The sequence below is a fragment of the Coregonus lavaretus genome (genome assembly GCF_964263955.1).
Source record: "Coregonus lavaretus genome assembly, chromosome: 8".
Classification (NCBI taxonomy): domain Eukaryota; kingdom Metazoa; phylum Chordata; class Actinopteri; order Salmoniformes; family Salmonidae; genus Coregonus; species Coregonus lavaretus.
This window is the reverse complement of record NC_139995.1, coordinates 35712457-35724587: the sequence shown is the minus strand read 5'-3', so window position 1 is coordinate 35724587 and position 12131 is coordinate 35712457. Positions and strand designations below refer to the sequence as shown.

The 12131-nt window shown below is 43.8% G+C and overlaps 1 protein-coding gene across 1 annotated transcript in view; it reads left to right on the top strand.

Moving 5' to 3' along the window:
• LOC311133252 (transmembrane protein 198-like) overlaps positions 1–12131 on the top strand; it is a 33586-nt gene continuing 21455 nt past the window's right edge. The window contains exon 1 of the mRNA XM_084166739.1: positions 1–54. The gene's annotated coding sequence lies outside the window, so the exon portion shown is untranslated. The remainder of the gene's footprint in view (positions 55–12131) is intronic.

Sequence of the window (12131 nt, the reverse complement as noted above, 5' to 3'; positions counted from 1 at the left end):
GTTCATGCCTGACAGTTTTCACGGAAAACAGATCCACGTAGCCGAACGCAGTCGGTAAGTGTTCTTTACATTGTGTAAATAAGTTATTAACCTTTATAGTATGTAAATTACAGCCATATCATTGGCTATGATGGATTATACTCGCACGGCAGACAATACAATTTATGATCTTTAGGCTCCTTCAAACAGGAGAAAGATACAATGTAACTGAAATACTCTGTAACGTTAGTTCCTGTAGAAGAGCTTTTGTTACATTGTATCTTTTCCCTGCTGTTTGAAAAAGTCTGCGGGTGGGATGCTCATAAACTTGTGTTAGTGACTAGTAAGTTACACCATTTTGAAGGCAACAACACGATTTTAATAATGAATTCCATAGAGTAAGTATAGGCTAAACTATTTTTGTTTTATTCATTCAGTAATTTATCATATCATTATGATGTCACTCTCCAGTAAATTAATGTGTGGGCTCTGTTTCAAGATAATTTTAGTAGAACCTATTGGGTTATTATACAGAAGATAACAATGTAAACAACTTGGGCAATTAGCCATTGTATGGAGAAAAGCCTGAAATGGATTGATTGTTATCTTTAACAATTGTTATCATAGTCAGACGTGCACTCCCTGATCCTATTGACCAGATAAGCATTGTTATGTATTTTCTCCTTGACAGCTATACAACTACATACAAACAACACCCACTGTAAACATGCCTAGTTTTTTCTCACATCAGTTCACATATTCATTTTTTTCTATTTGTTTTCATCCATTTTTCCTCTGCCATAGTCTCAGACAGGACATGAAAGAGCCTTGGCCTTGTAGCCCAGTGTGTTTACTGGTGGGGGTGTGCCTTGCTTTTTTATTTTTTTTGGGGGGGGGGGGGGAATGATAGCTTATGTCCCTCTGTGGCAAAGGAGTCACACATCGTCTCTAGTTACACCCCCCCCCCCCCCCCACAACGCTCTTTCCTCTCCTACACCCTCCCAGCTAGCCCCCCCAAAGCCAGTCGGCTAGCTAGGGCCAGATGGCTTTGCCTAAACCACCTTGGGAAAATGCAGAGATGGGGCACTTCCCTGATCTGGAGAGAGAAAGAGAGAGAGGCATATGAGGGAGAGGGGGAAAGAGCAGACAGTAAATGCTGGCGTGTGATACTTAACTCCTAGTCCTTGAGGGCCTGTAGTGTACTGTGTTATTCTGTTTTTCCATAATACCTTTTAATTAGCACTGAAGCACTCATCATCACTCCCTGGGTCCCTCCAACCAGGAGCCTTGGTCTTGACCTCAGGAGGGGGTCTTGGTGGCCCGTCTAACCATCCGCCTCCAGGGGTATTGTAATTCCCTAGCTCTGTCTGGCTAGAAAGAAGACTAATCACTCTGAACTACTTTCCTTTCAGAATTGTCTACTTTCACTCACCACCTGTAGATCTGAGAGAACATAGTTGAGAGGTAAATTGGAACTCCATCCCAGGGTGTTCACCAATAGCAGTTTTCACACTGGCATTTTCAACCAAAGGTGACTCAAAGACAAACTGGTTGATTAGATTTTCAACCCGAATGGTGTCAACCCAACTAAGGACCAGGGTTGAAATATATTTTTTAATTTTACCTTTATTTAACTAGGCAAGTCAGTTACATTCACATTTAAGTCATTTAGCAGACACTATTATCCAGAGTGACTTACAAATTTGTGCATTCAACTTAGGATAGCCAGTGGGACAACCACCAAATTCTTATTTACAATGACGGCCTACACCGGCCAAACCCGGACGACGCTGGGCCAATTGTGCACCGCCCTATGGGACTCCCAATCACGGCCGGTTGTGATACAGCCTGGAATCGAACCAGGGGGTCTGTAGTGACGCCTCAAGCACTGAGATGCAGTGCCTTAGACCGCTGCGCCACTCGGGAGCAGGGTGGGAAGGAGAGGTCAGAGGAGAGACACCCTAGTCTGGCCTTAATGTAGCCCTGACCCATGATGACAGAGCGTATATTATCCATAATAATCATGGGCGTCAGGTCTTATTGTGGAAACTCTTCTACTGGTGGTGTCATGGTGAATTGAAGTCTTCTACTCTACTGTCTTTACTGACTGTACACTCCACACCCCCGTTAGAGACCCTCAGCTGTGGTAGCAGAGGTCAACCCTGCCAAGGCTCGTATGGTCCAGCCAACAACATGACCTGTCAGAGAATTGAAAGGTCACAACTTTAGCTTAGCGTCTCTTCATCTGTAGGAGGACTGAGGAGCAAGGGGGCAGGGATGGGTCGTGTTTAAATAAGACTGCTGTTGCAAAGCTTGGGCAGCTGTATATACTATCAGTGAGGGGGGTTGGAGAGTGCAGCCTCTGAGGCATGCTCCCTGTCCTGTTGATCTGTAATTCAGTTTGAAACCGGGCCCTTTTTACTGAGCCGGCAGTTTTTAGATAATTTAGAACTGAAAGTTTGTTGAAGTTTAACTTTCCATGCTCTGACAAGCCTGTCTCATGTGTTCTCTGCATCAGGCTATTTCAGGCGAAGTCCTGTGATTGATAGATCCACTAACTTTTTGTTTATTATCATTTCCAGAGACCTCTCCTCATAGACTTGTTCTGGGTCTGGATATCCCCAATTTTTTTGTCCCCTGTAATGTTATTTCTGTATCTATGTCTGCAATGTTAAATTCGTTACAGTAAAACTGAAGATGATGAATGCACAGAGCAGACGTCCTTGTCTATGCAGACAAGGGCAGTCTCTCACATGATAACAAGATTTGTCATGTTATGGTATATTACCAGATGCATTTAATTGATTATAATACCAAGTTGCATTCTGAACTGTCTCAATAATCCCAACATGGTCTACTCAATCCGTCTCACTGTCTAGTTTCTTTGTGTCACAGACCTTCAAGTAGCTTGTTCATAGGACATGAGCTCAGAAGAACAAGGCTAGCTCTGTTTAAAAGCACAGGCCTACATACAGTGCCTTCAGAAAGTATTCATACCCTTTGACTTATTCCACATTTTGTTGTGTTACAGTCTGAATTCAAAATGGATAAAATTATTTTTTTGCTCACCCATCTACACACAGTACCCCATAATGACAAAGTGAAAACATGTTTTTAGACATTTTTGCAATTTTTTTTTAAAACAAACATTTCAAAAAACATAATTCCACTTTGACATTAAGGGGTATTGTGTGTAGGCCAGTGACACAAAATCTAAATTTAATCAATTTAAAATTCAGGCTGTAACACAGCAAAATGTGGAAAAAGTAAAGGGGTGTGAATGCTTTCTGAAGGCACTATAGTACAGTAATATCCTGTCGTGGTGCAATGACTTGATCCAAGTCTCCATTCTCTGAACCCTTGACTAAAATCCAGATTAGTATTCCTACTCTGGCTGGAAGGGCTGCCGGCAAACGTGGCAAGCTGGCATTTGCCCCTGCACTTTTCACCCATGGTGCCACCTCTGCTGGTTGGCCACACATCTCTGTCTCCTGCAGTTCTAACTCAGGACCTCAGGAGTGACTGGTATTACCCCTAAGTCCCATCTTAACCCTGCACTCCCTCTTTCACTTTAACCCCTTGCAACTCATAGAGGGGACACAGTAGTACTGTAATGTGGATATGACTACTTTATCGGCTAGAGCTCTGATAGAGAAAAGCCTCAGTTATATTTAAGCTAGCAATCAAGGCTGCAGTGTGCTTATCTGTTATCACACTCCTTATTAAGTATTTCAACATAGCCATGAATGAGTTACTGTCCTGATTTGCATCATATCCCATGGTTGTCAGGCATTGCTCTACAAGCCAAGGACTGATTTAGGTAACATACTTCCTTGGAGTAGCCTATACTCTACTGTACTGTACTGTGTTGGTCCTGCACTGGCAGAGTGTATTTATACACTGACCACACTAGGATCTCCCACAAATAAGCCCCCTCAGTTAAAAGAGCCTGGAAATAGAGTCTATGTTGAACCCTGTTGGTAAGAGGAGATGCTTGTTGTGGGTTATGCTGGGAGATGGAGAGAGTCTTCTCCTGTAGCATTAGTCTAGGAAGGGCAGTCAAGAAGTATTTGGGTGTGGAATTGTTTGGCTGTCTCATTGGCCGAGCCGAGCATCCAAAAGGGATAGTTTAGGGTCTTGGAGATCCAATAACATCCATTCATAGAGGGACTCAACGTATTGGGTGATGTAGTTTCCCCCTGGCTTAGGGGATGCCAGGGAAACCTAGTAGTGTACACGAGGGGAGGTATTTTATGATTGGAGAGATCTTAAGGAGGTACAATTATACCCTGGCACCAGACAGATGTTGGGTGGAATAGAAGAACTGCTCTGCGCTGCTGTAAATGACAGAGCTCAACTGGAAGTGGCAGAGAGCAGAGATACAGAGATGCTGTGTGGGATGGTGAACTCTTCGAGGCCCACCACCCCACACTACAGTAGATCTAGCTGTTACCTTAAGTAATATGAATATCCCCTTTTTTGGAAGCCATTTTGCCTGTTCCCTGACAGTACTCCACAGTATAATGACATACAATTTCATTTTGATTCAACTCATCAGATACATTTATACAAGGACAATTTAACTGTAACTAACTGTTAGTAACTTAGCAGGCTAAGGTCTGATTTCATTATTACTGAACCAGGATACAAGTGGAAAATATAAAGATCCAGTCCATAAAAAAAATTGGAGGCCCCTTACACTTCAGTGTTTTGATGCAAAAATTCTAGCAAAATGTATAGAATTAAAAAGGTATTGTCGGACATTATTCATTCTAATCAGAAAGGTTTTGTTTACATGGAAGATTCATTGGAGATAATATAAGGCAAGTACTGGAAACAATAGAACACTATTAAATATTCTGGGAAACCAGGCCTGCTATTCATAGCAGACTTCGAAAAGGCATTTGATAAAGTACGACTGGGGTTTATACAGTGGGGAGAACAAGTATTTGATACACTGCCGATTTTGCAGGTTTTCCTACTTACAAAGCATGTAGAGGTCTGTCATTTTGATCATAGGTACACTTCAACTGTGAGAGACAGAATCTAAAACAAAAATCCAGAAAATCACATTCTATGATTTTTAAGTAATTCATTTGCATTTTATTGCATGACATAAGTATTTGATCACCTACCAACCAGTATGAATTCCGGCTCTCACAGACCTGTTAGTTTTTCTTTAAGAAGCCCTCCTGTTCTCCACACATTACCTGTATTAACTGCACCTGTTTGAACTCGTTACCTGTATAAAAGACACCTGTCCACACACTCAATCAAACAGACTCCAACCTCTCCACAATGGCCAAGACCAGAGAGCTGTGTAAGGACATCAGGGATAAAATTGTAGACCTGCACAAGGCTGGGATGGGCTACAGGACAATAGGCAAGCAGCTTGGTGAGAAGGCAACGACTGTTGGCGCAATTATTAGAAAATAGAAGAAGTTCAAAATGATGGTCAATCACCCTCGGTCTGGGGCTCCATGCAAGATCTCACCTCGTGGGGCATCAATGATCACGAGAAAGGTGAGGGATCAGCCCAGAACTACACGGCAGGACCTGGTCAATGACCTGAAGAGAGCTGGGACCACAGTCTCAAAGAACTAAATAAACAAAAAACTATAAAAACTATTTTTTTTAAATACAAACAATAAAATAAAAATTGAAAAATTTAAAAAACGAAGGAACATAAAACAATATAAAACAGTAATAAGATAAAACAATTAATGAAAAAATAATAATAATAAAAACAAATATATATATAAAACAAATGAAAATTATAAATATACTCTTAAAATTAAGAATTAAAAAATATTAGTTGAAGTCGGAAGTTTACATACACCTTAGCCAAATACAATTAAACTCAGTTTTTCACAATTCCTGACATTTAATCCTAGTAAAAATTCCCTGTTTTAGGTCAGTTAGGATCACCACTTTATTTGAAGAATGTGAAATGTCAGAATAATAGTAGAGAGAATGATTTATTTCAGCTTTTATTTCTTTCATCACGTTCCCAGTGGGTCAAAAGTTTACATACACTCAATTAGTATTTGGTAGCATTGCCTTTAAATTGTTTAACTTGGGTCAAACGTTTCGGGTAGCCTTCCACAAGCTTCCCACAAAAAGTTTGGTGAATTTTGTCCCATTCCTCCTGACAGAGCTGGTGTAACTGAGTCAGGTTTGTAGGCCTCCTTGCTCGCGCACGCTTTTTCAGTTCTGCCCACAAATATTCTATAGGATTGAGGTCAGGGCTTTGTGATGGCCACTCCAATACCTTGACTTTGTTGTCCTTAAGCCATTTTGCCACAATTTGGAAGTATGCTTGGGGTCATTGTCCATTTGGAAGACCCATTTGCGATCAAGCTTTAACTTCCTGACTGATGTCATGAGATGTTGCTTCAATATATCCACATAATTGTCCTTCCTCATGATGCAATCTATTTTGTGAAGTGCACCAGTCCCTCCTGCAGCAAAGCAACCCCACAGCATGATGCTGCCACCCCCGTGCTTCACGGTTCGGATGGTGTTCTTCGGCTTGCAAGCAACCCCCTTTTTCCTCCAAACATAACGATGGTCATTATGGCCAAACAGTTCTATTTTTGTTTCATCAGACCAGAGGAAATTTCTCCAAAAAGTACAAGCTTTGTCCCCATTTGCAGTTGCAAACCGTAGTCTGGCTTTTTTATGGCGGTTTTGGAGCAGTGGCTTCTTCCTTGCTGAGCGGCCTTTCAGGTTATGTTGATATAGGACTCGTTTTACTGTGGATATAGATACTTTTGTATCTGTTTCCTCCAGCATCTTCACAAGGTCCTTTGCTGTTGTTCTGGGATTAATTTGCACTTTTCGCACCAAAGTACGTTCATCTCTAGGAGACAGAACGCGTCTCCTTACTGAGCGGTATGACGGCTGCGTGGTCCCACGGTGTTTATACTTGCGTACTATTGTTTGAACAGATGAACGTGATACCTTCAGGCATTTGGAAATTGCTCCCAAGGATGAACCAGACTTATGGAGGTCTACAATTATTTTTCTGAGGTCTTGGCTGATTTTTTTGATTTTCCTATGATGTCAAGCAAATAGGCACTGATTTGGAAGGTAGGCCTTGAAATACATCCACAGGTACACCTCCAATTGACTCAAATGATGTCAATTAGCCTATCAGAAGCTTCTAAAGCCATGACATCATTTTCTGGAATTTTCCAAGCTGTTTAAAGGCACAGTCAACTTAGTGTATGTTAACTTCTGACCCACTGGAATTGTGATAATGTGAATTATAAGTGAAACAATCTGTCTGTAAACAATTGTTGGAAAAATTTGCGAGAAAAAAAACCATATGGGGGATTGGAAGTGATGCAGACAATTACATTGATGGACGTTACAATCTATCTGCAATATTAAAGCTGATCTACCCCCTAAAAAAAAAGCAGGCTAACATTTATGCAGTTAGATTTTAACATTTCCTCAGCAGAATGTTGTGGACTTGTCCCGATGCTTTACAGCTAGAGAGATGAGTTCCACTAATATGTTTGAGCTGAGCTATTACAGCTAAACAGTTAAACCTGACTGACCTTAATATTTACAGTGCCTTCAGAAAGTATTCACACCCCTTGACTTTTTCCACATTTCATTGTGTTACAAATTGGGATTCAAATGGATTCAACAATCTACACAAAATACTCTGTAATGTCAAAGTGGAAGAATAATTCTAACATTTGTTATAGATTAATGAAAAATAATGATTAGATAAGTATTCCACCACCAATGGTCAATACATGTTAGAATCACCTTTGGCAGCGATTACATCTGGGAGTCTTTCTGGGTAAGCTTTGCACACCTGGATTGTACAATTTGCCTATTATTATTATTTTTACTCTTCAAGCTCTGTCAAATTGGTTGTTGATCATTGCTAGACAGCCATTTTCAAGTCTTGCCATAGATTGTCAAGCTGATTTAAGTCAAAACTGTAACTAGGCCACTCAGGAACATTCAATGTTGTCTTGGTAAGCAACTCCATTGTATATTCGGCCTTGAGTTTTAGGTTATTGTCCTTCTGAAAGGTGAATTTGTCTCCCAGTGTCTGTTGGAGAGAAGACTGAACCAGGTTTTACACTAGGATTTTGCATGTGCTTAGCTCTATTCTGTTTCTTTTTATCCAAAAACTCCTTAGTCCTTCCCGATGACTAGCATATCCATAAGATGATGCAGCCACCATCATGCTTGAAAATATGAAGAGTGGAACTCAGTGATGTGTTGTGTTGGATTTTCCCCAAACATAATGCTTTGTATTCAGGACATGAAGTTCATTTCTTTACCACAGTTTTTGCAGTATTACTTTAGTGCCTTGGTGCAGACAGGATGCATGTTTTGGAATATTTTTATTCTGTACAGGCTTCCTTCTTTTCACTCTGTCATTTAGGTTAGTATTGTGGAGTAACTACAATGTTGTCAATCCATCCTCAGTTTTCTCCTATCACAGCCATTGAACTTTGTAACTGTTTTAAAATCACCATTGGTCTCATGGTGAAATCCCTGAGCGGTTTCCTTCCTCTCCGGCAACTGAGTTAGGAAGGACGCCTGTATCTTTGTAGTTAGTGGGTGTATTGATACACCATTCAAAGCTTAATTACTTCACCATGCTCAAAGGGATATTTAGTGTCTGCTTTTTTTTTTTTTAAACCTATCTACCAATAGGTGCCCTTCTTTGCGAGGCATTGGAAAACCTCCCTGGTCTTTGTGGTTGAATCTGTGCTTGAAATTCACTACTCGACTGAGAGACCTTGCAGATAATTGTATTTGTGGGGTACGGAGATGGAGTAATCATTCAAAAGTCAAGTCTTTTCAGGATGTAATCTTTTATTCCATTTTGACATCATGGGGTATTGTGTGTAGATAGATCAGTGGCACAAAATCTAAATTTAACCCATTTGAAATTCAGGCTGTAACGCAACAAAATGTGGAAAAAGTCAAGGGGTGTGAATACTTTCTGAAGGCACTGTAGGTGAGGCTTGGCATCCACTCCTTAGTTTTTGTGTTCATAGTGACTCCGTCGTACTCCACTCCCTGTATAGCCTAGTCTGGCTTTGTAATGACACTATATGTTCAATTGTTTCTTCTTGTCACAGTTTCGGCCGAGACTGCTCCTCCTCCTGGTTCGGGCAGGCTTCGGCGTTCGCCGTCCCTGGAGTACTAGCTGCCACCGTTGAATGTTTCGTGGTGTGATTGCTTTGGTCTGTCTTGTACACCTGTGTCTGTTTGTGTTCTGATTACGTGTCCTATAAGTTCCCTGTTTGGTATGGGTTAGATTGTGTGTTGTTGTCTGCCTGTATTTTCGGAGCTGCGTTTTGACGCTCTGTTTGTTTGTTTAGTGTTTACGCATGGTTTACGTATTCACTCGCCTCTGTTTGTTTTCGAGGCCGTGTATTGTAATTTAGCACTTTTGACTAGTAAAGTCTGTTGGACGAAGCCTCTGTGTCCTGCGCCTGACTCCTCCACCACATCCACATCGGTTCTACTGACAGAACAACAACACCAACCATGGAGTCAGCAGGAGCAGCTGCGACACCCAAGTCGCTGGAGGAACGGATCAGCTATCAGGACACCATGATCCGGCAACTTGGGTCCGCCATGGACGAGGTGTCCAACACTCTGCGCCGGTTGGTTACTGGGGAGGTGCCCACGTCTTCTTACACCATCCCATCACCAACGGCCAGTCCTCCTCTCTCAGCACCGGAACCCAGGGGCATTCGGCTCTCGCTCCCGAGGGCATATGACGGTTCTGCAGCCGGGTGTCAGGGGTTCCTCCTGCAGGTGGAACTTTACCTGGCTACCCTACACCCAGCGCCCTCGGGATACGAGAGCGTCTCCGCCCTCATCTCCTGTCTATCCGGCAAGGCGTTGGAGTGGGCCAACGCCGAATGGAGGGGAATAGACGCCGCTACCATCACCTACGCGGAGTTCTCCCGCCACTTCAGGGCTGTCTTCGATCACCCACCTGAGGGAAAGGCGGCGGGGGAGCGTCTGTTCCACCTCCGACAGGGGAAGAGGAGCGCACAGGAGTTCGCCCTGGAGTTCCGGACTCTAGCGGCGGATGCGGGGTGGAATGAGAGGGCCCTCATCGACCATTACCGGTGTAGCCTACGAGAGGACGTTCGTCGTGAGCTGGCCTGCAGGGACACCAACCTATCCTTCGACCAGTTGGTGGACATCTCCATCCGTCTCGACACCCTGCTGGCTACCCGCGGACGTCCCGAGTGGGGGTCGTCCATTCCACCCTCCAGCACCTCCGAGCCGATTCCCATGGAGCTCGGGGGTGCTGGCGCTAGAGAGAGGAGGAGAGAGAACCCGAGGGGGGCCATCCCCTGCACCAACTGTGGCCGTGGAGGACACACCGCGGCCAGGTGCTGGGGAGGGTCTCCTGGGAGAGGGGACAACAGGTCACGCACTGGGGAGTCATTTCAGGTGAGTAGGCGCCCCACTTACCCAGAGCTCTCTGTTGGTCACATGAGTATTCCTGTGAGATTTCCACAGGTGGCACCTCATTCCCAGCATAAGGCGCTAGTAGATTCAGGCGCAGCTGGGAATTTTATTGATCGTGCATTTTGTCATAGGTTAGGAATTCCCCTTCGGCCGGTAGAAGCCCCCTTTCCTGTCCACGCCCTAGACAGCCGGCCGTTGGGGTCGGGGCTGATCAGAGAAGTCACAGCACCACTTAAGATGACGACGCAGGGGGGTCATGAGGAGATCATTCAGTTTTATCTGATTGACTCTCCTGCGTACCACGTGGTGCTGGGGCTTCCCTGGTTAAGCGCCCATGATCCTACCATTGCGTGGCAACAGAGGGCTCTTATGGAGTGGTCTGCCCAGTGTGTAGGGAAATGTCTAGGTGTTTCCTTAGGGGCGACCTCGGTAGAGAGTCCGAACCAAGTGCCCGCAATGCGCATTCCCCCTGAGTATGAGGACTTAGCACTTGTGTTCAGCAAAACGAGGGCAACATGGCTACCACCTCATAGACAGGGGGACTGTGCGATAAATCTCCAAACAGGAGCGGCACTTCCGTGGAGCCGTGTGTATCCCCTGTCTCAAGAGGAGACTGCGGCTATGGAGACTTACATAGCCGAGTCCTTGGCACAGGGATACATTCGGTCCTCCACTTCCCAGGTTTCCTCGAGTTTCTTCTTTGTGAAGAAGAAGGACAGGGGTTTGCGCCCGTGTATTGATTACCGTAGTCTCAATCAGATCACGGTTAAGTACAGTTACCCTCTTCCACTGAACAGCGCCGGGAAGATGGCTGCCGTTTTACAGCCCTCTAACCAATTGTACTATTATGTGTGTTTTTCCGCGTTATTTGTAATTTATTTTGTACATAATGTTTCTGCCATCGTCTCTTATAACCAAAAAGAGCTTCTGGATATCAGGACAGCGATTACTCACCTCGCATTGGACGAAGATTTTTTCTTCAACGAGGCGGTCGCGAAGGATATCCTACAGACACCCGACAAGGCCCAGATCCCCGTCATTCGCGTGAGGAAGAGACGGAGATATCGCGGACGCAGATCCGGGTGCCTTGTAAGGATCCGACGGCGAGCGAGTAAACTGCCTCTCCCATCAATCCTACTAGCCAACGTTCAATCTTTTGAGAATAAAATGGACGAGTTAAGATTACGGTTATCCTACCAACGGGACATTAAAAACTGTAATATCTTATGTTTCACGGAGTCGTGGCTGAACGACAACAATGATAACATTCAGCTAGCAGGCTATACGCTACATCGGCAGGACAGAACGTCTGACTCTGGTAAGACAAGGGGCTGCGGTCTGTGTATATTTGTAAACAACAGCTGGTGCACAAAATCAAATACTAAGGAAGTCTCGAGGTTTTGCTCGCCTGAGGTAGAGTATCTTATGATAAGCTGTAGACCACACTATTTACCAAGAGAGTTTTCATCTATATTTTTCATAGCTGTCTATTTACCACCACAAACCAATGCTGGCATTAAGATTGCTCTGAATGAGTTGTACAAGGCCATTAATCAACAGGAAAACGCTCATCCAGATGCAGCGCTCCTAGTGGCCGGGGACTTTAATGCAGGGAAACTTAAATCCGTTCTACCTAATTTCTACCAGTATGTTAAATGTGCAACCAGAGGGAAAAAAAC